At 46.7% G+C, this 26,530-nt stretch overlaps 1 long non-coding RNA gene across 2 annotated transcripts in view; it reads right to left on the bottom strand.

Annotated features, from left to right (window-relative positions):
• LOC149121269 (uncharacterized) overlaps positions 1-23,820 on the bottom strand; it is a 142,062-nt gene extending 118,242 nt beyond the window's left edge. For both annotated transcript variants that reach the window (XR_016224350.1, XR_016224351.1), the window contains exons 1-2: positions 23,630-23,820; positions 9,236-9,267 (exon numbers count right to left, since the gene is read on the bottom strand). This is a non-coding gene — a long non-coding RNA (uncharacterized LOC149121269). The remainder of the gene's footprint in view (positions 1-9,235; positions 9,268-23,629) is intronic.
• Between the last annotated feature and the right edge of the window lie 2,710 nt (positions 23,821-26,530).

Genomic DNA, 26,530 nt, shown 5'->3' with positions numbered 1-26,530 from the left:
TGGAGGAGCAGGGACACCAACCAGGGATCCCATGGAGGGGTCCCCACAGGTGGCGCTTGAACCTGCTGCACCACAATGCCAGCCCCAGGTGGCAGTATATCTTTATCTTGGCCTCCAGAGCTCCCATATCAGACAATAATATGATTGGTAGATGACAAGGACAAAGGAAATGGACAAGAGTTATGAGACAAAATAGAGGAAGGGAAACACGAGGGATGGAAAACAATGAGTTGCACACATTGACCCAGTGGCTACCTATGGAGGAACAAGGTGACACTTCTTAGGCACAGTGATGGGAATCTGAGGGCTGGAAGAAGAAGTCAGAGTTCAGATCCTCTCACTCATTACAGAGGTGAAGCCATCTAGGCCTGGGATAGGGATACAGACACGGGGTCCAAGGTTGGCCTACATCATCCAACCAGCAGCAGGGATCCAAGTCCTCACCTCAAGTCTAACTCTCCCCTTTCCTTCTCTCTGCTCTGGTGCACACGGAAGGCAACCTGGCAGAATCTGAAAGTTATCTTGGCAGCGGCGATCTAGGGGTGAGTGATTCCTCTTTTATTTTTTCTGATTCTCTTGCTTTCTTGCTCACAAGCCCCTGGTCCTGCTTCTCCCACATTCCCTCCTCACCACAGTGGATGATTCACATCCTGAAGGACCTGGTGGCATCCAGGCAGTGGATGTCCTTGCACTGTGGATGCTGATCCAGTCTCTCTGCAGCCCTCCCCTCTCCCTTCATCAGCCCTGCCCTCACTCCTCATCCCCACACTGCACTATGAAACGGTGCTGAGCAACCCGACTGCCCACACAGGGAACTTGGCTGGGGACAGGCAGGCAGGGTCCCAGTGTCAATGGAGGGAGGACTCCAGGGAAGTCTGACTCTGGCCTCCATGTCCCCCAGGACAGGGCTTTTCCTTAACGCCTGTTTCAGGAAACATACTTGTCTCCTTCCAGCTGTCCACATGTTCCCTTGACGTTAACTACCCTGAAAGTCTACAGGACATGGAGGACCTCGATCAAGATCAGGAAATGTGAGTTTGGAGCAGGTAGATGGGGGTCAGGGAAGTAAGGGCACATGGACTCCATTGCTTCACATTCTTTTGACACCTCAGGGAAGCCAACAAACTGGAGCCCAGAGGTGGAGAGGCTGCCGTCGAGCCTGACCTGGAGAGTGATGAATGGATGTTCAGGATCCACGCAGGTGAGTGAAAGATGCACCCTGAGGTGGTCCCAGGGACACATCCCCATTCCATGGCAGCCCCTAGGGCTCCCAGGCTGAGCCCCCAGTAGCTGCTTTCATCTGAAGGAAAGGCTGGAGTTGCTAGCAGGATTGGCATGCAAATGACTTCGGAGGGGGATGTTAATTGTGTTGTTTCTGGGGAGAGCCCCCAGAGCTGTTGAACATCTCCCACTACAGGGTGCATCCCCACCTGCCCATCCCAAAGTCAACAGGCAGCTTCACAGGTGTGGGGAGACACTGTGGGTCGTCCCTGACCTCTTCAAACTCAGGACGATTAGGAAGAGGGTGAGACAGAGAGAGGTGCCTTTGGGTGTCTTTTCACACCAGGAAGAGAGCCCACTGCACTCACCTTTGTATCCTTGTGGGTTCCCAGCCCATCCTGACACCAAATAGGAGCCAGCACAGAACACAAGAGCTCCAGGCCTTTTGGGGACCTCAGCCTCCTTTCTTAGAGCCTTTTTTATATGTTGATTGCTTTATTTTTCTGGGTGTAAAATTTCCTATGTACCTGTCAAATTCAAACATTTGGGCCAGTGCCATGGCTCAATATGCTAATCCTCCGCCTGCAGTGCCGGCACACCGGGTTCTAGTCCCAGTCGGAGCACCTGATTCTGTCCCGGTTGCTCCTCTTCCAGTCTAGCTCTCTGCTGTGGCCCAGGAGTGCAGTGGAGGATGGCCCAGGTCCTTGGGCCCTGCACCCGCATGGGGGAGACCAGGAGGAAGAACCTGGCTCCTGGCTTCAGATCAGTGCTGTGCGCCAGCCGTAGCACACCAGCCACAGCAGCCATTGAGGGGTGAACCAACGGAAAAGGAAGACCTTTCTCTCTGCCCCTTTCTCTCTGCCTGTCAAAAAAAAAAAAAAAATTCAAACACTTACCAGCAATTCAAGGCAAAGCTCACTTTGAAGAGTAGCAGGAGCAGGGCCCCAAGCCCCTCTGTTCTTCTCATTTGTGCTCTAATTTATACTTCAATTACAAATACGCATTGGCTGTATGTCTTCAAAAGAAAGTCTTCCATCACATGTTCCATGCCAAAATATACTAAAGCAATAATGGTGGGGTTTTAATGCCACAGAATAATTCTTTGCCAATAAAATCTCTGAGATGACTTTTACAGGGAGGATAGAAAGAACTTCTACAAGATTAGGGAAGGAAACGAAAGGCTCTGTGCAGTTGTCCATAATTAACATGCAGCTCACAGGCCCCAGACCTGTGGGGTAAGGACTGAGTGGGCAGGGTCAGGACTCCCATTCTGTGTCATCAGACCTGCTCCTCACAAGACCCAGGGGAGTGGGCCTTGGATTTGTAATCCCAGGGGCCAAGAGACCTCCCCCTTCCTGTGCATCAGGTTCACTGCCAAAGCGGCCAGTCCCATGAAGGCTGCCCAGGTGAGTGCCTAGGGGAATTCACAATTGTAGGACATCCACACCCCATCCAAATGGGCCTCAGTGCCCCCATGGCCCTGACTGCTGTGCAGTTCAGGACCTACGGTTACCTCCCAGGCCACAGGAGCCTTCTGAGAGCTGCACACCCATCCCACTGTCCCCACCCCAGCCTCATCCCTGTCCTCCCCACTGACCCCTGCTCCTGTGTCTTTCTTGCAGACATCTTCAGCTGCTCAGAAGTCTGCAGTGTGGAGTCCTGGCAATCAGAGGAGCTGGAGTTTCCCACACCATCGGAAACTTGAACCACACAGGAGGAGACACAACATCAGCCACATCCCTCCTCACCAGTCCTCTGCAAACTTTATATTAAATTCTTTCACCTAGTACTAGTTGATCTTCACATGCTTTTCTGTAAAATAAATACATCATAAGAAAACACCTTTAGCAAAGGCAGAACTTAAAATGATCAGAGAGCAGTCACCCTAGGGAGTACCACCATCATCACTCCCTCGAGAGGAATCTCATTTGGTCTTCACTGAACAAAGTCACTGCCAGGTTGGCTGTTAAAATCTGTCCTTACAGTAATGACTTTCTAGGGTTTTTGTCTCACGTCTGTTCCTTCCTCTGGAAGGGATCATGGGGTCCATCTCACCCAAGATCTCTCACAAAGACTTGGATGCCAATGTTATTTTTTCACCTAATGGCAGCTTGGATGGCACAAAGTTCTTGGCTCTTCTTGAGCATCTTAAATATTGTCTTCTTTTTCCTCCCAACCCAGACCAGCTGGATCATTTTCATTCCCTTCTATGTTACTCATCCCTGTATTCTAGATCTCTGAATATTTTTCATATAATTCCCAGATTTTACTAGGCTATAAATGGCTTCACTCACTCAAAGTATGACCCAGTTTTCTGTGAAGGAGGAGTTTGAGAGCATATTGTCATTTCCGGAAACAGTCTGAATTATAATTATTAGCTTTAGATCATTGCATTGGTTTTTCCTCTTCCAGCAATCTCATTCATACACATGCAGGTATTCAACTTCTGGTATTCCTCTCTCATCTTCTGAAATCTTTGGTCAAGCTCCTATTCTGTATATTTCCTCTCTCACCTTCTGTTTCCTGAAAGGCACAGATCTGTTTGTGTTTCTTCTGGTTTGCATTTCACGGGTGATGTTAGTTTTTCCTGTTTTCCTCCTTCTTTCCTGAGTCTGCCCATTCATTTCTGAGCTTCCCTGATTCTTAGTATCATGTCCTTCCATGCTTGGTATCATTGTCTCAACCATGTCTCCCTCATCCTGAAAACTACCCCGCTGAGAACACAAATTACACAAAGATGGAAGTGTTTTCATGTATCAGAGAGTACTTTCTCTCTCTTTATTACTGATTCCTCCCTCTAGTACTTTTATATGGGGATGGGCATATTGCCACCAAGATTCTGGTTTTGTTCCTTTTAATAGAAAATTTGGTTTTGGGAATTCTGCATGAGCAATAGGATTCAGAAAGACTTGTCTTCACATAGCTTCTCTCAGTTGCTTTTGTGCAATGCTGGAAAACATGACACCTGATTTCTTGGCTCTGCAATTTACCATTATTCCATATGAGATTCCCCTCTGAAAACCCCTCTTTCAACTTAACTGGATTATTGCTACTCCATAGGAAAGCCTGTTATATAAGGAAACAATGGCCCCCAACTTTGCAAATCTAGATTTATAAAATCCCTTTCTATGAAGAGTCAGTATCAGAATCTCTGAGATTATGCAGTTACTTTCTATGATGTCTACAAAATTATTTTCTCTGAGTGACTGGTTAGCCTGTCTTTATCAGTCACCATTTCATTCATAGGATCATTAAGTTTTAGTTTCTTTTGCTTTCTTTGAATCACAAAATTTAGGAGTTTTGGTTTTTTATTTATATTTGTGGCATTTGAGTTTAGAATTAGTAATTTTCACTTTACTTTTACATCAGTCTTATTTCAGAAAAATTTGGTTTCAGTTACCAGAATGGTTTTTAGTTAGTTTTAGTGAGTGCTATGCATTTTGAATCCCTTAGACTATCAAACAGGTACATGCAAGATCAGGTTCACCTAGGTCCACAACTCCAGCAGAAATGAGTTTTGCCAAGTTCAAGCATAAACAGCTGGCTTACCACAATCCCTTGTGTTTGACACAGAATGGCCAAGGATCATCTTACTGATTTGCCCTTGTCCTTAAATGCACTACCTTGGAAATAAACTCTCTAAGCAAAAGTACTCTTTGAATTTTCTTTACTTATATATAAAAATTAATGTACAGGAAAAAAACTGTTATCCATATAATGTCATGAATCCAATTCCTGAGCAATTAAAGATTTACACACACACATACACACACACTACAGGATGGGTGGCTTGGAAAACAAAATGATGATCTTATACTCACAAACCAGGAGTTCATGAATGAACTCTGGCTCCCTGGAGCCTGGGGATGTTCTACTGCTCACTGTCCAGGGACACCCATTGGTGGAATGGCTGAGCCAGGCCCACAGCTGCATCTTTCTTTTTCAAGATTTATTTATTTATTTGAAAGGCAGAGTCAGAGAGAGAGAGAGAGAGAGAGAGAGAGAGAGAGATCAAGATCCTCCATCTACTGGTGGTTCACTCTCCCAATGGCCATAACAGCTGGGATTGGGTCAGGCCAAAGGCAGAAGCCAGGAGCTTCATCTGGATCTCCCATATGGGTACAGGGGCCCAGGCACTTGGGCCATCTTCCACTGCTTTTCCAAGTGTATTAGCAAGGTGCTGGGTAGGAGGTGGAGCAACCGGTCATAAACTGGTGGCCATATGGGATACCGGCATTGCAGGTGGCAGGATAACCTGCTGTGCCACAACACTGACCCCCACAGCTGCATCTTAGCCCTGCCCCCCCCACACAAACACATACACATGGCATCGCTTGTTAGCAAAAGACAAGATTAATATCATACAAGCTCTTCAAGCCTCTGATACCCTACAAGCATGCACAGGTGATCTCTCCCCAAACTGTCCAGGCACCGGTTGGCAGGATTGATGGATGGCATGGTGTGCACCTGTGACTTCAGAAACATAGGCATGGCATGCAGAGGAGGCGCTGGGCTGGCCTCCTGATGCACTTATGCATGGTGCAGATAGTTCAGAGGCAGCAAGTCTAAAAGGGATAACAGTGGATGGAACAGCGGATGGAACAGCCTCAGACACAGTGAGCAGGAGGCTAGAGAAGTAACTTCCTGGAAACCACTCCTGTTAAGCTTCTCATGTGCTTGGAGGGGCATTACGGACCTGTGGCTGGTTTACTGGCTATTCGAATGGGACATGTGGGAGACAACAAACCCCCACACCAGAGCCTGAGGATAAAGCATGAAAAACCAGGTAGGAACACAAGAATGGGTCTAATAAAGGACCTTCTGCTGGTGAGTGGGTTATCTCCCTTGTTGGAGGGCACAGGGATGTGAGCTGTCTATGCTTCATCTAAGATCAGGAGATAGGGACAGAGTGAGCATCTAGATCAGCCATGAGTCCCCGGATCTCATGTCAACGAGATTTCCGGACGACTCCTGGTTCATTAATGGGAATTTGAGTGCTGCAAGGGATATGTAGCAAAAGTAACATTTTTGGACACATTCCTCCCTTGATGTATTTAAGGAAATGTGTGAAAGTACTGAATGAATGTTTAAAGACACATATATAACTTTATAAATACCTCTATACTTTGAAAAATAATATTGTGGGGCTGCACTATGGTGTAGTGGGTAAAGTTGCTGCCTGTAGTGCCAGCATCCCATAAGGGTGCCAGTTCAAGTCCCAGCTGCTCCACTTTTTTAATATATTTATTTATTTGAAAGGCAGAGTTTCAGAGAGGCATAGGCATAGGTATAGGCATAGGCAGAGAGAGAGAGAAAGAGAGAGAGTGAGAGTGAGAGAGAGAGAGAGAGAGAATCTTCCATCTTGGGCCATCTTCCACTGTTTTCCCAGGCCATAGTAGGAAGCTGGATCAGAAGTGAAGCACCCAGGTCTTGAACGGGCACCTATATGGGATGCAGGTACTACAAGAGGTGACTTTAACCACTATGCCACAGCATTAGCCCCTGCTCCACTTCTGATGTAGCTCCCTGTTAATGTGCCTGGGAAAGCAGCAGAAAATGTCCCAAGTGTTTGGGCTCCTACACCCTCATGGAAGACCTGGATGAAACTCCTGGCTCCTGGCTTCTATCTGGTCCAGCCCTGGCTGTTGCAACCACCATGGGAGTGAAATGGTGGATGAAGATTTCTCTCTCTCTCTCTCTCTCTCTCTCTCTCTCTCTCTCTGTATCTCTCTCTCCTCTCTCTAGTGCTGCTTTCAATAAACAAATCTTTTTTTAAAAAAAGAAAAAGAAAGTTGTTTTTTACTTGTAAAGCTGCATCCTTCCTTCTGGGATGCTTCCCTCTCAAAGGAAGGAGGAAGTCAGGACAACCTTTAATTTACAAATGTGCACACCACAAATACATAAAACATGTATCTAGAAATAAATACAGATAGAAACCAATCTGTAACATCCACATACCTGACGTTCACAACACATTGGGCTTACAAAACTAATATACACAGCCCCAAAGAGCTCATACAGAATTGGACACACACACTCAAGCTCTTCACAGAGGGGCCACTGAGCCCTCCTCTTCTGTGCTGGAAAGCATGGGGGTCAGAAACACCCAGAGAGATCCTTGCTGATAGTTCCATTGACCATGGGATGACATCAATCACCATGGACGTGTCAGTGCACAGCCCTGAAACCAGGGACCTCAACATCAGTGGATTGTTGGCCACTCTTTTCCAGAAAGAAAACCCACATTTTGAAAACTTGTGGCACTTAAAGACTCCCGGGTCAACAAGGGTAGGTGAAGCCTGGCCTCTCCCCCTAATCTGTGTTTCTGGGGAGGTTACCTTGTAGGTAGTAAACCTAGGCACCAGGTCAGATGGCATGAGGCTGGAGGGATGGTCCTGTCACAGTGCAACCAAAATGGGGTTGTTTGGGGACTTCTCAGAGACCAGGAAATGGCACAGGCCTGAAGGCTACACACTCTGGGAAAGCCAGCTCTGGCCAAAGCAGCATGTCCTAGAGATACTGCCCAGGAGAACTGCAGGGCCAGCTCACTGACTCTCTTGGAAACACCTGGAGTCCACATGCTGTATGCCTCCCACACCTGAGGCACTCAGGACCCATGGCTGGTTACCACCCTTTACTGACAACACCCCCATGTGAAAGATACCCCTCACCAGGTCACAGGCTGGATGTCTGGTCTGAAAGCCAAGGTGGATGCATAAGGAGACTGTCTAATTTAGGACCCACTAATCCTAGGCCAAGACACTTGGAAAAACTGTTGGACGTGTGTGCACATATATGTTGCCCATGGACATAGCCAGAAGTCAGGAGCAAGGCCATGGGTCATCCCCAGTCCCCAGTCCCCAGGCCATTAATCTTTCCAGAAGTCCCTTGCTTCTACATTGACAGGTGGAAACCCATATCGTATCCACAACAAAAGTTAAAACTCTTAGACAAATACGCATTACACACACATCTGTAAATGTGTGCATGTACTGAACAAACTGAGGAGGAAGTGTACATAACTGTGTATGTACTCCTATTGGTCTACAGAACAGACAGTGGTTCCTTTAACTGTGGAGCTATATGGGATAATCTGACACTGCAGAAGGGAGGAATGTACTATGACCATTATTTCTAGAGCTGTATATACTCAAAAATACATGCAAACATATATGTTTTCAAAGTAAGTAACAGAGAAATAAATCCATGAGTATTAAATCCATGATTCTATAACAAGACAATGTACATATACAAATAACTACACACACAACACTGGGGAGCACACACAATCTGACACACTTAGATACACGTATAGTCTATATAATCTAATTGTCCAGGCATTGGGCCCTCCACATCTCACTGGCAAGCTTGGGGTATAACACACCTGGAGGCCCTTCGCTGCCCATTCCAGGGCCCCTTAGTGCACACCAATCACCAGGGCCTTTCCACCAAAACAGCCATGACAACATGGATCTGAATCTTGGTGGAAAGATGGCCACTCTTTCCATCAAAAGAAAAACACATCCTTTGAATCAGCCACGAGTCTGAGCAACTCAGATGCCAACAGAACTGAAGCTAGCCCTCTCTGTGGAGAATTTCCTCACACAGAGAGCTATGTTCTGAGGCTGACTTGGAGGTAGTCCATGAAGACCCGAGTTCTGGTGACATAAGGCGGGTGGCACAGGTCTGCCACGTGAGAGTGCCCTGAGGATAACTTGGGACTTCTGAGGGTCTTCTTGGATGTTTATGGCCCCCACACTCTCGTACAGGAAGGGAGATGGTCAGCCAAGGGCTCCTATGACCTCAACCCAGCCAGGGTTGCACATTTCTGGCCCATGATTGGCAGGTTCTGTTCTGTATGGTATTCATAACTAAAATAGTGCTCTTGTAGAAATCCTGGCCTATATACACTTATGAAAATGTACATAGACATTGAACAGACCCCTAAAGATACATGCTTAACTGTCTGACTACTTGTACCACTCCATAAACATATAGAAAATGGTTCGTTTACCTGCATTCTTGCATCCAGGATGCTTCAACTCCCTAGGAGAAAAGAATACATTAACAACATTATTTCTACAAACACAAATACATACAAACATGTACATCACAGGAATAAGTAAAGCATAAAAACACCTGATCCCACATGTATGAGAGTATAACAAGAAAGTGTACATATACAAATAAGTTAGATACACAGCAAAGCACACACAACCACACACATACACACATTTACTTCCTTTGTCTAAAGGCCATTTGGGCCTTCCCTCCAGTATTGGCAATATTGAGTGCGTACACACCCAGGAAATCCCTTCACTGCCATGTCCATGGGTCCATGGCAACACCAATCACCAGGGACATGTCACTGAACTACCTATGGCAACAGGTAGCTCATTAGGGAGCTGAACGCTCTTTCCAAAGATGTTCACTAGAAGGAAAACCCATCTTTTGGTTAAGTCAGAGCTTAGAATCTCAGCTGCCAATGGGTCTGGCAGAAGCTGACCTCTAACCTAAGAACATTCCCTCACACTGTGCTCTCAGTTCACCATGCAGACAGTACACATACATGGCATCAGGCTGGATGGACAACCCTACCAGGAATGGACTTCAAGGAGGATGTTTGGGGACTTATAGAAGCCAGGCCTAGACCCTGAACACTATGCCCTATTACAGAGCTGGCTCTACCTATAACTCCCTTGTCCTAGAGGCCAATGTAGCTACCTAGAGGACGGGCTCACTGACTCATTGAGAAACAACTAGAAACCATGTGTCTTAGGCCTCCCACATTGAAAACCCAGGACTCTCAGCACCAGTGTCATCCTGGCATTCCTGATTGGAGAAGGGCTTTCAGGAATAAAACAAAGCCTAGAGGACAAAAGGGAAATGACAAGTGACCATGACCACTTGAAGTTTAAACATAACACAGAAGCAGCGTGAAAACAGCCAACGCTATGGGGATCATCTGTGCGAATGCACATACGCAAAGGATGCTGCCTGCCCATTAAGTGGTGCCCTAGAAACACGTGTAATTTCTGGGTTTCTTTAAAGAAATGTTTAAAAGATACTGGTTTCACCTGAACATAACCCTACCGTTCAACCCAGCCCAGCCCACTCCTTGGAATTTACCCAAAGGAATTTAAATTGGCAAACAAAAAAGTGGTCTGCACCCTAATGTTTATTGCAGCTCAATTCACAATAGCTAAGACCTGGAACCAACCTAAATGCCCATCAACGGTAGACTGGATAAAGAAATTATGGGATATGTACTCTTTAGAATACTATACCGCAGTAAAAAAAAACAATGAAATCCAGTTTTTTTTTTTTTTTTTGTGGTGACCTTTCACTGGCTCCAAAACCTGGGGCCAGACTCTGCCCTCAACCTTGCTTTCCTCTCGGGGATGTGAGCTGCTTTGAGATCCTGGAATTCTGCCAACAACAAAACTCAACCCCGGACTTCCTTCACCTCTGAACACTCTGCAATCTCCATCCACACACCAGTCCTCCAAATTTCTGAGGCAATGAAGAACCAAAGTGACTCCATTTTAAAACAATAAAAAAGCAGCCTCCATTTCCCATAGCAGACCCGGGTCCTTGTAAAAGCAGGCGTTCAGGCATTCCAGAAATATCAAAGCTTACCAGGGACAGCTAGCTCGGTAGACCAAGGACAGCACAGTAGAGATTGCTAAACAAAGTAACTCCCTGTTCCCAGAGCTTCCATGCTGTATGTAACTCTTTTTTCCTGCTGATGTAGCCCCTTTTTCCTTTAAAAACTCTCCCAAACAAAGACCAGGGCCTCACTCCTTCCTCCGCTGTGCAGTTTGGTTGGATGGGGTCCCTGTCACGGCTTGTACTCCCGAATAAACCTTGCTTTTGCAGTTCGGTGTGATCGACTCTCTGGGGGTCTCTGTGGGGATCTAACGATCTGGGAACAACATATTTTTTGGTGCCCAACAGTAAGACGTGGCAGGTGGAGGATCCTCTTATTTAGACTCTATGGGTTATGGTTCTATGCAACTTTGCCCCAAAGTCCTGGTACCAGGCACCACATCTCCTACGGTCTCATGCCTCCATACTCTGTGTCCAGGCAATAGCATGTGTGGGTGACAACTCAACCCCATTTCCCTTCTATGGGTTATGTCCAGGGCTCCAATGGGTGCATGGGTAATGACCCACCCTCTGTTCCCATATCCTCCCGTCAGATGGCTGTGATCTCAGGGATCCCCAATATCTGCCTGATTCTACAGGTCACCAGGAGAGCTTCTCCCCATGTTCTAGTTAATCCTCCTCTCGGTGGTCTCCTACCTTGACAACCAGTTCAAGATCTCTATCTGTGAACATTTGGAAAAGTGGAAGATTTCCTATGTCCAAGCTTTCTCCTGTCTCAGCTCTAAACCTCCTCTGGCTCAAGTTCTCGATTTCCTGGTCCCAGGAGTGAGCATTTCCTAGATGTATCTCTCCCAACCCACATGAAATAAAGATCAACACTACTGGCCCTGCAAACCAGCCAGCTTACCAGGTTAATTACTATTTCCAGACATATCTCCTTTTCCCTAACTGCCCCTTACTCTGTCACCTATCAGATTTCCTCCTTAGAAATCTCTGGAGGGGTGTCCATCCACTCTCATGGATATTCTGCCCCATTAAGCCTAACACAATGAACAGTCTCCAGTGGACTTCTTGTCCATGGCACATCGGCCCCAGCCCACAGTCACCTTGGGACCTGTCTAGCAGCTGCCTGAACTTTTGTTTCAGAGGTAGTCCCGAGTGGCTGACTGTTGACCAGGGCATCACTGGCCTAAGGTCTTCCTTGGGTAAAAAGAAAAGTAGACTCGCTGTCTCTACAAGATTGGTGAGTCTCATTTTCATTTCCTTCTGTGCCGCTCATCCTTGAACTCTAGATGCATGAACACATTTTCTTTGAATTCACAGATTCTACAGACAAGGCCCTCAACTCTAGATGCATGAACACATTTTCTTTGAATTCACAGATTCTACAGATAAGGCCCTCTACCCACAAGAGATGAGCGACCTTTCTCCCAGTCTTGGTTGGGATCAGCTCCGCAGCCTCTCTGTCCTCAGTAGTGGTCTCAGGAGCAGCTTTCGGCCACAATGTTATCTCAACCAACCTACTGCAAACAACTCCAACAGTTACAAGAGGAGGTCACTAGGCCCATCGAGACCTCAGTTGATGCCATCTGAGGTCTCCAAAGCCATATTGCCTCACTAACCGATGCGGTACTATGGAATAGATGGACCTTAACTGTGTTGTTATTATATTAATCAATAAGGTCAGGCAAAACTACATCCATCAAACAGTCTTACAGAGTCCAGAGACTCCCCCCTCATTTCCTCTCCTCTATGAAATCCTCTCATTACTTGGTTAATGCCACTCTTATGACCACTGGCTGCTATCCTCACCCTGTCTTTTATACTATGGTGTCTGTTTAAGTGATTACAGGAGGTGATAATGGAACGAACCAAAGCCTTCACCAGTCAGGTGGTAAACCCAATGCTGCTGCAGGGATATACTTGGCTCCCCACCCAGGAGATCGCAGCTTGAGGCATCACCCCATGCCAGCAGAGAGTAACTTGTTGTCCCATGTCAACAGAAAGTAGCTCTAAAGACAGATCATCATCCCTCCGCCCCTCCTGGACTTTGGGGCCTGATGTGACCCCGTATAACACTTGCTTTATTTTTTTTTTTTTGACAGGCAGAGTGGACAGTGAGAGAGAGAAACAGAGAGAAAGGTCTTCCTTTGCCGTTGGTTCACCCTCCAATGGCCGCCGCGGCCGGCGCGCTGCAGCCGGCGCACCACGCTGATCCGATGGCAGGAGCCAGGAGCCAGGTGCTTCTCCTGGTCTCCCATGGGGTACAGGGCCCAAGCACCTGGGCCATCCTCCACTGCACTCCCTGGCCACAGCAGAGGGCTGGCCTGGAAGAGGGGCAACTGGGACAGAATCCGGCGTCCCGACCGGGACTAGAACCCGGTGTGACGGCGCCACTAGGCGGAAGATTAGCCTAGTGAGCCGCGGCACCGGTAACACTTGCTTTATTAAAAAAAAAAAAAAAGGTGGGGGGAATTTTAGTAAAATGGTGCAAATCTACTCCCTGGACACCATCCTCAGCTCTAGCCCCCGCCACCACTGCTAGAAGCCAGATGACAAAATGGCCCAACCACAGGTGTCAGCTCCACCCCCACTCCAATGGGATTCGCTGCTATTTCCCAGCCCCCTGCAAAGGTTTAATAGGACAGGCTTCCTGCACACGTGCTCTCTCTCTTGATCTCTCTCTCGACTTCTTTCTCTCGCTTACTCTCTTGCCCTCTCCCCTCTGCCTGTCAGGTTTCCCCCACATGACAATAAACCTTTTCCCTTAAAAAAATGAGAAAATCTGAGAGGTGGGGATTTCAGACATTCAGTGAGAGAGGGCACCTTAAATAAATTCCTGTACGTCCGTACACACAATACTATGGATCTGCAGTTCAACTTGTGTTTGAGTGAGGAAATCACGAGTGACAAAATAGTAAATGCAAAAAGCAAGTTACATAACTTCCCTGGTTGAAAAATGGTATGCACATTTATTTTTTAAAAAATCACATGTGGGGGCCAGCGCTGTGGCACACAGTGAGTTAAAGCCCTGGCCTGCCGTGCTGGTATCCCATATGGGCACTGGTTTGAGCCCCAGATATTCCACTTCTGATCCAGCTCCCTGCTAATGTGCCTGGGAAAGCAGTGGAAGATGGCCCAAGTCCTTGGGCCCCTGCACCCACATGGGAGACCCAGGAGAAGCTCCTGGCTCCTGGCTTCAGATCAGCTCAGCTCGAACCACTGAGGTCATCAGGGGAATGAACCAGCGGATGGAAGAGATCTCTCTCTCTCTCTCTCTCTCTCTCTCTCTAACTCCTTCAAATAAATAAAATAAATCTTTTAAAAAAATCATATATGGAGAAAGACACTAAGGTAACTGAAGCGATTTCAAAAAATGGGAATTAAGTGCCTTCCATGTCAACATTTTTCTATTAACTAATAAAACCCATGTAGTATTGTCAGAAGGAGAGACACATTGGTCAATGCAGAACAGACACTCAACCAAGTACGACCACACATTTCCACCTATATTCTGCACACATAATCACAAGCCCATACTGAGAATGGCATATCTCCAAAGTCACATAGGATGTGCAAGCCCACCACAATCCAAGACCCACTTTCAAAGAACTTGGACATGTGGTAAAACCCATCTTATTCCACTAGAAAGCATATGAAAATATAAACACTAAATGCTATCTAAGTCAAATCTTCACACTTGACTCAAATACACCCACACTGTCCACATTTACAATGCCCAGAGCCCCAGATACAACATTTCCTCAAGTAGATAATCTGCTTTGTATTATTACTCCCTTCATTTTCATTACTGCTGTTTTTTCTATAGAAGCTGGAGTGGGAACAGAATAGACAGTTTAGCCACCTGCAGCCAATAATCTAGCACACGCAGGAGCTTTAGTAGATTTACTATCTTTGCACTTCACCTGGCAGGTGTCTCATCAATTTTTGGAGCCACCAATTTCATCATGATAGTTAATATTAAATCACTTATTACACCCCAACCATTTGTAGGATCACTATTATTTACAAATATAATCCTCCTGGGACCAGCATTGTGGCACAGCAGCTTAAAGCCCCAGCCTACAACACCAGCATCCCATATAGGCACCAGTTCGAGTCTCAGCTGCTCCACTTCCAATCCAGCTCTTTGCTAGAGCCTGAAGGCAGTGGAAGATGGCCCAGGTCTTGGAACTGTGCACCTGCACTGGAGACCTGGAAGAGGCTCCTGGCTCCTGGCTTCGGATCAGCACGGCTCTGGCCACTGCAGCCATCTGGGGAGTGAACCAGTGGATAGGGGACTCACTCTCTCTCTCTCTCTCGCTCTCTTTTAAAGTTTTATTTATTTTAGAGAGAAAGAATCCTCCTATTATCTCTTCCAGTACTAGAAGCAAGAATTACAATACTATTAACAGACTGAAATCTAAACACCACTTCTTTTACCAAACAGGAAGAAGATCCCAGTTTTATACCAAAATCTATTCTTTGATTCTTTGATCACCCCAAAGGACCTGCAGTATTCTACCAGACTTTGGAATAATTCCACACATTGTAACCTAATATTCTGAGAAAAAAAAGGAAGCAATGGAGCATGGAGGAATAGTTTGAGCTATAATATCCACTAGTTTTTAGAGTTCATTATCTGAGCTCACCATATTATTTGTGGTAGGAATGTACAGTGACACATGAGCATATTTCATATTAGCCTCATGATTATTGCTTTTCCCACATAAGTGTTGCTATATTAGCAGTAAAATGTTTAGTTTACTAGAACCCTCATATGGAGGTAATATCAAATGATCCCACCCATACAGTGAGCCTTGGGTTTTATCTTTCTATTTACTGTTAGATGCCCAAGGCATTGCTCTAGCCAACTCATTCCTAGACACCGTTCTTCATGACGCATACTGTGCCACACCACATTTCCACTGTGTCTTGTCTGTAGATCTGCATTCACAATTGCAGGAGGAGTCACATATTGACTTTTACTACTTTCAGCATATACACTTGAGTCTCCCTGAGTTACAATTTACTTAATTATATTTGTAGCATAAATCAATATTTTTCTTGCATAATTGGGCATACCATGACAATACTCCAACTTTCCTGATGAAATTTCAACAAGAAATACTGCATCATCAACGGGGTCATTTCTTTCTTTTCTTTTCTTTTTTTTTTTTTAACTATTGGGCAGAGTTAGACAGTGAGAGAGAGAGACAGAAAGAAAGGTCTTCCTTCCATTGGTTCACCCCCCAAAATGGCCGCTATAGCCAGCGTGTTGTGCCGATCCGAAGCCAGAAGCCAGGTGCTTTTCCTGGTCTCCCACGCGGGTGCAGGCGCCCAAGCACTTGAGCCATCCTCCACTGCCCTCCCAGGCCACAACAGAGAGCTGGACTGGAAGACGAGCAACCGGGACCAGAATCCGGTGCCCACATGGGATGCTGGCACCACAGGCGGAGGATTAACCAAGTGAGCCGCGGCGCCAGCCCCAGGGTCATTTATTTCATTAAGAGCTATTAGAGTAATAATTTGTGTTATTTGAGAAGTTTTTGCCCCAGAACAAGAAGTCTCAGTAATTTAACTGTCAGAAACCTCAAATGACTACACAGTGCTCACGAGCACATCACACACTTGAAGAGCCAGCTTATGTAAAATCCTAAATTAACAACAGAAGGAATCCTGCAGGGGTTGTGGCACAGTAGGCTAAGCCTCTGCCTGCTACACTGGCATCCTATATGGGTGTCAGTTCATGTCCTGGCTGCTCCTCTTTTGATCCAGCTCTCTGCTTCTGGTCTGGGAAAGCTGTAGAAGATGGCCCAAATGCTTCAGCCCTGCACCCTCATGGGAAACCCCAAGAAAGCTCCTGGCTCCTGGCTTCTGGCCGGCCCAGCTCCAGTTGTTGCAGTCATTTGGGGACTGAACCAACGGATGGAAGGCATTTCTCTGTCTCTGCCTCTGTCTATAACTCTGCCTCTCAAATAAATAAATAAAATCTTTAGAAAAAAATAATTTAAAAAACAACAAAGGAAGGAATCGAACACCTTACAACCCTTCCTTGATAAAAAATATAAGTAAAAATATTACATAACTTTGTTAAGGTTAATTTATAGATTGAAATCTTTCAGATCCTTATGGCATATCCACTTCAACTAGCATTCCAAGATGCTACATCATCCATTACAGAAGAACTACACCCTCATGACTCCACCCTACTAATCTTTTTTTTTTTTTTTTTTTTTTACAGGCAGAGTGGACAGTGAGAGAGAGAGACAGAGAGAAAGGTCTTCCTTTGCCGTTGGTTCACCCTCCAATGGCCGCCACGGCCGGCGCACCGCGCTGATCCAATGGCAGGAGCCAGGTGCTTATCCTGGTCTCCCATGGGGTGCAGGGCCCAAGCACTTGGGCCATCCTCCACTGCACTCCCTGGCCACAGCAGAGAGCTGGCCTGGAAGAGGGGCAACCGGGACAGAATCTGGAGCCCCGACCGGGATTAGAACCCGGTGTTCCAGCGCTGCTAGGTGGAGGATTAGCCTATTGAGCCGCGGCGCCGGCCCACCCTACTAATCTTATTCTTAGCTACCTCTTGAGTTCTTCACATTGTTTCACCTATGCTGACAACCAAAGATGCCCAAGAAGAAACAGTGTTGTCTTTTATTATTCATTATTATTACTCAAATCTTAATTGCCCAGTCATAATTACAAAGTCTATACATAGGATAGATGAAATTAACAGCTCTTAACCATAAAAGATACAGGACACCAACAATATTGAAGCTGTGAATATACAGATATGATGACTTAAACTCTGGCTCTTATATAATCCCATAGAAGATTTGAAACCAGGAGAATTATCACTGCATACAGTGGATAACAGAGTCGTCATACCTATAGAAATACCAATCCATATATTATTTTCATCTGAAGATGGCTTACACTCCGAAGTTGACACACCATTTGATCTAAAAACAAATCCCATCCCAAGGTGCTTGCGTGAAGCAACCTTCACATCTACTCCACTTGGTTTATATTATGACAATGCTCTGATGTGTGTGGGTCCAACCACATCTCCATGTCTTTGAACTAGCAACACTAAAACACTTTGAAAAATGACAAATATCTGTTATGTCATTATGAATCTAACTAGCATCAGTTTAATACTGAAAGCAAAAATATTTCTGTAATAAAATGCCACAATTAGACTCACCAATATAATTAATTAGCATGATCTCAATAAAATTAGCACTTTATTTCTCCAGCTAAAACTCACTAACTACACTTAACCCCCAAACCCACACCAAAATACACTGAATCACCAAGACGAAATGCCATGAGAAACAGAATGAAGGTGTGCTCACCTTTTTTCATTACCCCTACAATAGCAGGATTACGCACTGTAATTATCATCTCCCCTAATATTTTAATCCCATCTCCCAACTGCCTGGTCAATAATCAATTCATCTACCTTCAACAGTGATGGGTGCAACTCATTCTTAAACAAATAACCATTCACATCACTGAAAGAAGAACCTGGTCTCTAATACTAATCTCACTCGTTTTCTGTGATTCAACAAATCAGCTAGGACAGTTACCTTGTATGGCTCACACAGCCCAATTATCAGTTGTTAGGACTAGCTGTCACGCCTTGAGCAGAAGCAGTCATTACTGGCCTCTGCCATAAAACAAAAGCATCATTAGCCACTTCCTCCCTCAAGGTGCACCTGCCTCATTTATTCCTTTGATAGTAATTATTGAAACTATCAGCCTATTTATAGCTCTTCACATACTCATACATTTTATTGGCAGAGCCTCTTTAGTCTTGACATGCATCAGTTCTGCAACAGCTATAATCAGATTTATTCTAATTCTAGCTGTTCTTTAATTCACTGTAACCCAATCCAAGTGCCCATATTTCCACTCTCATGGTTAATGACCCACCAAACTCAGGCTATCATACAGTTAACCCCAGCCCCGACCATAAACAAAGGCATTGTCAGAGCTATTGCTTTAAGATTTTACTTATTTACTTACTTACTTACTTACTCATTTGAGAGGTAGAGTTACCAATGGAGAGAGGGAGGGACAGAGAGAAAGGTCTTCCCTCGGCTGGTCCACTCCTAAATGGCAATAGCCAGAACTCAGCCAATTCGAAACCAAGAGCTTCTTCTGGGTCTCCCACATGGGTGCAAGGGCCCAAGTGCTTAGACCATCTTCCACTGCTTTCCCAGGCCAGAAGCAAAGAGCTGGATTGGAAGTGGAGCAGCCAGGACACGAACTAGTACCCATATGTGATGCCAGCATTGCAGGTGGAGGCTTAGCCTGCTACACCACAAAACCCCTTGTCAGCTCTGTTTCTAACATACAGCTAATGATAGGTTTCCAGTTTAATTCTTTTACTCTATCATTCCTGGCCTAGGAACTAATACCAAGGATGATGATATAGTCTGAGAGCGTACAACTAGGGGACAGGATCATGATATGAAATGATCTTTTTCATTCTATCAGGAGTTTTTTTTCCTCTGCTGGATTCTTCTATCCATTCCATCCCTCATGGCTAGTCCTAAAGCAAAGGGGCTGCTACCTACCAACAGGCATCTGAGCCCTAAAGCTACTAGAATTGTGTCTAATAATCAGAATTATTAGTCTTGGGAGTATCAATTACCCAAGTTCACCATAGTTTCATAGAAGAAACCAAAAATATTATACAAATTCCACTAATCAATCAAACTTGGAGCTGGTTTTACAAGTCTATAAACTTCAGAATATTTGAACATATCCTTCACCATCTCTAAGGCTGTGGATAGTTCAACACTCTTCACAGCCACAGGATTGCACAGCCTATTTGTAATCATAAATCTTACTTTCTCACCTCATAACAATTAAAATTTCACTTGATATCAAACCATCATTTTGGCATTGAAACTGATGCCTGACATAATTTGTGGACATAGTCTGATTATTCTTATGCATCTCTTTTAAAAAAAAAGATTTATGTATTTATTTGAAAGTCAGAGTTACAGAGAGAGTGAGAGAGAGAGAGAGAGAGAGAGAGAGAGAGAGAGGTCTTCCATCCACTGGTTCACTCCCCAATTGGCTGCAATGGCTAGAGCTGCGCCGATCCAAAGCCAGGAGCCAGAACCTTCTTCCAGGTCTCCCATGTGGGTGCATGGGCCCAACAACTTGTGCTGTCTTCCACTGCCTTCCCAGGCCACAGCAGAGAGGCTGGATCAGAAGTGGAGCAGCCAGAACTTGAACCAGTGCCCATATGGGAATCCGGCACTGCAGGCAGTGGCTTTACCCGCTATGCCACAGCTCCGGCCCTGACACATCTCCCTTCACTTATGAGGATCATATTCTTTTAATGTTAACTACTGCTACTGGCTTCCAATGTATTATCTTCAGTTTTAACCTGGAAAAGAATAATCAACCTTACTCTCTCCCTGACAATCAATATATCTTTAGTGCTATTTCTTGGAACCACCGTAATCTGGTTGCTGTAATTAAATATCTACATAGAAAAATAAAGTCCATACAATATGTAGATTTGATCCTATAGCATCAACCCAACTACTACCCTCCATAAATTCTCTTTTAGCCATTACAGCCTTTGTATTCAGCTTAGATATTACCATCTTACTTCTCCTGTCATGAGTACCCAAATAAAAAACCCAACACTTACACTTACCATAGCACTAATTACAATTTCCATTTTAGCCCTATGTCTAGCCTATGAATGAATTCAAAAAGGACTAGAATGAGTATAATCATTGAAATTTCAATCCATTAGGTTAAGGTATTCTATTATCACCAATATTCCTTTAAATCTGTATAAATATTTTAGCATATATTGCATCCTTACTAGGAATATTATCAGTATACTGATATATGGTCACTTCTGTGTTTTATAAGGCACAATATTATATGCATTCACTTTAGGAATCCTTGTAATCCTGAATGCTCATTTTATCATATCATGTATAATATTCATTGCCTACTAGTATTTGTAGCCTATGAAGCCACTGTGGGCCAAACACAGTTAATAGCATCCAACACTTACGGTCAGATAATGTATAAACTTAACCCTTCTCCTATGAATTATGTAACTTACAATTACACTTATTCCCATAACAATGTACTCAAAAACATCATACTCTGAATCAACATAAACACAGAGCTTATACACTACCTCATAATCCTATTTATTATAAATAAACCTATTATAAAATAAGTAGTTTCTCACCAGCTTCTTCTCTGACCCTCCTCTTGATACCACCTCATAGCTTCCCTTAATAATCCTAGTGAGTATCCCCTTTCTAAAGGACCACTTCCATGAAAGAAAGCTATATTTAAATATTAATCTATAAGTATTCTTAATTATGACATTCACAGGCACAGAAGTAATTTTGTTCTAGATACTTTTCATCAACAGTAATTTCAACCCAAGTAACTATTACCCAATGAGGAAACTAAATAGCATTTAAATGGAAACCATGCATAATAACTTTGATAGTAAAAAGCAAAAATGTCCCTGTATGGTCTTCACCTGTGATTACCAGAAGTCCATGTAGAGGCCACTATTGCCAGATCAATATTCCTTGCAGTCACACTGTTAAAACTAGGAGGCTACCGCATAGCATGAGTCCCTACAATCTGAAATCCCTTAAACAGAGCAGAGAGCCTTCTCACTGCCCAGAGGAGCCCTGTGAGGAAACCCCTAACCAGCGCCATCTCGCTCTGTCAAGCACATCTAGCATCACTAACCACTTTTTCATTAGTGAGCCACATTAACACTGGTGATTGTGACTGTCCTTATTCAAACATCACGAAGATTTACAGGAGCTACAGCTCTAACACTGGCCCATGGCCTAACATCAGCAATATTATTTTGTCTTGCAAACTCTATTCACAGGCAAACATCACGATTTGCCCAAGGACTACAAAACAGTTTCACCTCTAGCAGCAGCATGATGAACGCTGGCAAACCTAACTAACTCGGCCTTAGCGCCAATCATTAATTTAATCAGGTGGCTGTTCACAAAAAAGACATCATTCTCACGGTCCAAACTTACGACCATCCTAACAGAGTCTAACCTATGAATTAACACTATACACTGCATCTGCTTACTAATCACAACACAACAAGGAAAACTTCCATATCATATCAATAATATCCCTCTTTCATTCACACGAGGAAATCACTCATATCCATCACCTTCTTCCCTATCACTCAGTTCTAAGATCATTTCACGAAACATGCATTGTAAAGAGACAACGTTAGCTTATGAATGTAAAAACAGAAACTTCAGTCTCCTTATTCACTGAGGAAGTATGCAAAAACGGCTAACATGCTCAGACACACAGTAATATGGCTTTCTTAAGCTATAAAGGGTAGAAATAACCCATTGGTTTTAGGAACCAACAAACTATTGCAGCTCCAAATAAAAGTAATCTATTTTTTTTTTTTTTTGACAGGCAGAGTGGACAGTGAGAGAGAGAGACAGAGAGAAAGGTCTTCCTTTGCCGTTGGTTCACCCTCCAATGGCCGCCGCTGCAGCCGGCGCACCGCGCTGATCCGATGGCAGGAGCCAGGATCCAGGTGCTTTTCCTGGTCTCCCATGGGGTGCAGGGCCCAAGCACCTGGGCCATCCTCCACTGCACTCCCTGGCCATAGCAGAGAGCTGGCCTGGAAGAGGGGCAACCGGGACAGAATCCGGCACCCTGACCGGGACTAGAACCCGGTGTGCCGGCGCCGCAAGGTGGAGGATTAGCCTATTGAGCCACGGCGCCGGCCCAAAAGTAATCTATTTTCTCCCTCTACAACAATGTCACTACTTTCACTTCACCAGTTATAACAACTGTCCCATATTTATAAGGAGATTGGTGCTTTAAACCTCTAATGCGCCTTATTTATTTATTTAATTTTACTTGAGAAACAGAGCCGCACTTCGCATCTGCTGGCTCACTACCCACGTGTGTGGAGCCAAAAATGCCATCAGGGTCTACCACGTGGGCAGCAGCCGCTCAATGACACGATCCATCCGTCACTGCTGTTTCCCAAGCTACGCATTAGTGGGCAGAGTCGGAAGCCAGAGCCGGGTCGCAAACTCGGGTACTGCAATATGAGACATGGACCTCGGAACCAGCATCGGAACCTCTCGTCTAAACACCTGACCTGCACTGCGGGTAACCTACGAATGCACCTTGCGTGATGTACATTTAAAAACTCATGGTATACACAGGGTTCCATAGGATCTGCGTCCTCAGGGGTCGCTTGGGGGTCCTGGAACGTGCCCTCCGCAGAGAGGGGAGGGCGGCTGGGATTTGTTACCCTGAAGTGAAAACGAGTCCGAAGTAGAGCGGTGAACCCTGGACACAACACCAGACACACCCGAAGGAGAGGATTCCCAGCACGGGGCGGGCATCGTGACCCCCACCCCACCCCGCCCAGCGGGGGTCCCCCACCATCCGCCCCGGAGGCGCCTCCTCCCGACCCCTCAGTGTCCGCGCCCCGCGGGCACCGCCGGGACCCCGGGCCACGAGGGGCCGCGCGGCCGCGCCGCTCCCTCCTCAGAGGCCGAGGCCGCCGGGCGGCGTCTCCGCAGGAGCCCTGCCCGGCCGGGGCTGACCGAGAGGAGCCACGCGGACGCCGGGTCCTCGCTCTCCCTTCCCGGCTCCCGCTCCGGGACGGGGTCAGGGCCGACGGCGCCGCTCCGGCCGCGGACACCGGGACTCGCCAGGCCTGAGGAGCCGGCGCCGCGCGGACGCGGGAAAGCTCTCGGCCCGGCCGAACCCGCGCCCTCACCTGGCGCACGGCCGCGGGCCCGCCCTTGCCGCCGGCCTCCGCCGCTGCCGTCTTGTCCAGGGATCCAGGGATCGGGGCTGGAGCCCCGCACGGCCGTTAGGTGACCGCGCAACCCCTGGCCGAAGGACAGAAAAGCCGGGCCTCGCGGAGAAAATGGCGAGGGGGAAGCTCAGCGGCCTATTTATAGCCTCGGTGTTAAGGTGGCGGTCCCGGAGACTCATTCTGATTGGATGATGCGGAAGGGCACCAACCAATCAAAAAGCGAAGACAGGGCCGGCGGCGAGGTTTAGCAGGTTAGGCCGTCGCCTGCGATGCCAGCTTCCCTTACGGGAACCACTTGTGCCCCTGCAGTGGGAGACCCAGATGAAGCTCCTGGCGCCTGGTCCAGCCCTAGGCCATGGCAGCCATTTGGGGAGTGAACCCGCGTATGGAAGCTCTCTCTCTCTTCCCCTCTCCCCCACCCCTCCTGCGCCTTCAAATACAAAATAAATTTTAAAAACAATTGAAAAAATTTGAAAAGAATCTGCTCATGTGAGCATTTGGCCTAGTGGTTAAAATGACGTCTGGAGGCCGCCGCTGTAGCAAAGTGGGTAAAGCTGCTGCTTGCGGTGCCTGCATCCCATATAGGCGCTGGTTCAGGTCCCGGCTGCTGCACTTCCGATCCTGCTCTCTGCTACGGCCTGGGAAAGCAGCAGAAGATGGCTCAAGTGCTTGGGCCCCTGCACCCACGTAGGAGACCCAGAAGAAGCTCCTGGCTCCTGGCTTCAGATTGGTGACGCTCCGGTCATTGTGGTCATCTGAGGCGTGAACCAGCAAATGGAAAGATATCCACTGCCTGCCTCTGCCTCCCTGTAACTGCCTTCAAATAAATAAATAAATAAATCTTAAAAAAATAGTTAGTGAACTACATTCAAAGATAAGGGAGCAATTGGTATTTAAAAAAAAAAAATGACATCTGCATCCCACATTGCAGTGCGTGGGTTCAGGTCCTGCCTCTGGCTCTTGTTCTAGATTCATGCCGGTGCAGGGAGGCATCAGACGATGGCTGAAAGAATTGTGTTCCTATCATTCATGAAGGAGACCCGGATTGGGTTCCTAGCTCTTGGCATCAGCCCAGCCAGGCCCCAGCTGTTGTGGGTATTTGTGGAGTGAACCAGTATATGACTGCTATCTTTCTTGCTCTCTCACTCTCTCTCTCGCTCTCTCTCTGCCTCTCAACTAAATATATATAATAAATTCTTTAACTAAAAAATTTCTTGAAATTCAAGTTGCTGGGTCAGTGATACAGCAGATCGGGGTCAAGGCTGAGATGTTCATTTGGGAACAGACTCTAAAGAGGGAGAACTGGAGCATGTCTGGCCCAGGAACCCAGAGAAGCCAGTTCGGGCAGGAGGGCGTGGTCAGACAGGAAGGAGGTGGTGGAGGTGAGGCGGCTGACTGACCTAGGAGACTGTGGGGTGTGCCCACACAGAGGCCGCTGGCACCCGACGCAAGGTCAGAGGTGATGGGGACTCCCCTGGCAGGGCCAGTGGGTGGAGTGGAGGAGGTGCTGAGAACCGACCACCAATCAGACGCAGCGCTGGGAAGGAGCATGCAGAGTGGAGGGTGCACCTGGGGGTGAGTGGGTTTCTCTTCCTCGTCAGCCACCCAGATATTGGTGCAGGGGACCACAGGGGGCCGTGGGGGCTTTCAAGCAATGCAAAGCAGCTCACTTGTACCTCTGCCCCTCCGCTACCCCTCACTAGAGGGAAGCAGGCACAGGTGTCAGCCTCAAGGGCTCTGGGGTTGCTCTGAGGGGTGGGGTTGTAGATAAGGTGTAGGATACTGGAGACCAGGACTGACCCTGTGTGAGGGGGCACTGATGACACAGGGGAGGAAGGGCAGGCAGCTAAGCTCCCATCTGCTGGATCAATCCTCAGATGCCTGCAAGAGCAAGTACTGAGCTGTGCTGAAGCTGCGTCGCCCGTGTGGATGCCAGGAACCCAATGACTTGAGTCAACACTGCTGCCTCCCAGAGCCTGTATCAGCAGGAATCTGGAGTCAGGAGCTGGAGCTGCGTATGGAACCCAAGCAGTACAATATGGGAGCAGGCATTTTAACCAGGGTGGGGTTCTTTTTTTTTTTTTTTTTTTGAAAGATTTACTTATGAGGCTGGTGCTGTGGGACAGTGGGTTAACTCCCTGCCCTGAAGCGCTGGCATCACATATGGGCTCCGGTTCAAGCTTACCTGCTACACCACAGCGCTGGACCCTCCCAATTAACTTTATACTCCACTTCTGATCCAGCTCTCTGCTATGGCCTGGGAAAACAGAAGATGGCCCAAGTCCTTGGGGCCTTGCACCCACGTGGGAAACCTGGAAGAAGCTCTTGGCTCCTGGCTTCAGATTGGCGCATCTCTGGCCATTGTGGCCAATTAGGGAGTGAACCATCAGATGGAAGACCTCTCTCTGTCTCTCTCTCTCTCCCCCTCTGTCTCTGCCTCTCCTCTCTCTATGTAACTATGACTTTCAAATAAATAAATCTTTAAAAAATAACAATCTCACTAGATTGTCTAAAATTTTTTTTGACAGGCAGAGTGGACAGTGAGAGAGAGAGACAGAGAGAAAGGTCTTCCTTTGCCGTTGGTTCACCCTCCAATGGCCGCCGTGGCCGGTGCGCTGCGGCCGGCGCACCGCGCTGATCCAAAAGCAGGAGCCAGGTGCTTATCCTGGTCTCCCATGTGGGTGCAGGGCCCAAGTACTTGGACCATCCTCCACTGCACTCCCTGGCCACAGCAGAGAGCTGGCCTGGAAGAGGGGCAACCAGGACAGAATCCGGCGCCCTGACCGGGACTAGAACCTAGTGTGCCGGCGCCACAAGGCAGAGGTTTAGCCTAGTGAGCCACGGCGCTGGCCTAAAATT

The sequence above is a fragment of the Oryctolagus cuniculus genome, chromosome 17, assembly GCF_051225735.1.
Source record: "Oryctolagus cuniculus isolate XC-2025 breed Fujian yellow rabbit chromosome 17, ASM5122573v1, whole genome shotgun sequence".
Classification (NCBI taxonomy): Eukaryota; Metazoa; Chordata; class Mammalia; order Lagomorpha; family Leporidae; genus Oryctolagus; species Oryctolagus cuniculus.
The sequence above is the reverse complement of the archived record's forward strand: the minus strand, read 5'-3'. Positions and strand labels throughout refer to the sequence as shown.